This window comes from Orycteropus afer, unplaced genomic scaffold (genome assembly GCF_000298275.1).
Source record: "Orycteropus afer afer isolate SDZICR_OR568_19922 unplaced genomic scaffold, OryAfe1.0 scaffold00354, whole genome shotgun sequence".
Classification (NCBI taxonomy): Eukaryota; Metazoa; Chordata; class Mammalia; order Tubulidentata; family Orycteropodidae; genus Orycteropus; species Orycteropus afer.
In genome coordinates, this window is record NW_006921941.1 from 1948235 (window position 1) to 1949522 (window position 1288).

Consider the following 1288-nt stretch of genomic DNA (forward strand, 5'->3'; position numbering starts at 1 on the left):
AACAACTTAATCCTTCTAATTCCAATCCAAAAGTACAAGATTTTGAACTTAACTCCTTCAATTTTATATTTGAATCTCTTCTATATGGAGAATCCTGATTCTCAAAACACAGGGGATGATAAAATTATGGTATTATAGAATAATGAGTATACCATGGACTGCCAGAAAAATGAACAAATCTGTCTTGGAAGAAGTACAGTCAGGATGCTCCTTAGAAGTGAAAGTGGTGAGACTTCATATTGTTTACTTCAGATACGTTATCAGGAGGGATCAATCCCTGGAATAGGTTTCCATGCTTGGTAAAGTAGAGAGAGGGTCAATGAAAAAAGAAGTTCATCAAAGAGATGGAGTGACACAGTGACTACAATAAGGGGCTCAAAGATAGCAATGACTGTGAGGATGATGCAAGACTGGGCAATATTTTATTCTACTGTACATGGAGTCACTATAAGTCAGAGCTGGCATGATGTCACCTCAGAACATGCAATTACTCATTTGTTTATCTCCCATTACATACAATTATTATTGTTATTATTTGCCATTGAGTTGGACCCGACTCATAGTGACCTCTCCTTGGGTTTTCGAGACAGTATCACTATGGAAATAGATTGCCCAACCTTCCTTCAGAGGAGTGGCTGGTGGGTTTGAACTGTCAGCCTTCTCGTTAGCAGTCAAGTGCCTTAGGCACTATGCTACCAGAGCTCCATTACACAAAATAGTCCCAGAATAATAACACAAATACATGACAAGTGATATAATTAAAATAGTTAACATTTTGGCCTATATTCAATCCCTCTCCTCCACTATTTTTATAATCACACAATATTTATATTACTAAAAGATAGCTATTGCTTTATATATATTCTCTTCTAATTTTCATTTAGTCTTAGCTCTGCTACTATTTTTTTAATCTTTACCACCAATCCTTTTCTTGATGCCTCTCATTTTGATAGTCAGAGACCTTTCTCTGGAAGACTCCTTAGGGCTCAGAGGCTTCGATATTCCCTGAGGTCTTGCAGTAGATCACAGTTTAACTATGCTTTGTACTCGAAAGTTAGTATGACCAAATATGAATATCTGGATTTTATTTCCTTTCCTTGAGTATCTTATTCTGTTTTCTTCTGGCAGAAAGAATTGATGTAAAAAAATCTGATTATAATCTTTCTTTTCCTTGTATGTCATTTGCTCTTTTTGTCTAAATATTCAAAACACTATTTTTCTTTTAAAGTATAGTGATTGTAATGTCTTGGTAGTGGTTGTTTTAAGTCAATATTATCAGGAACACAAT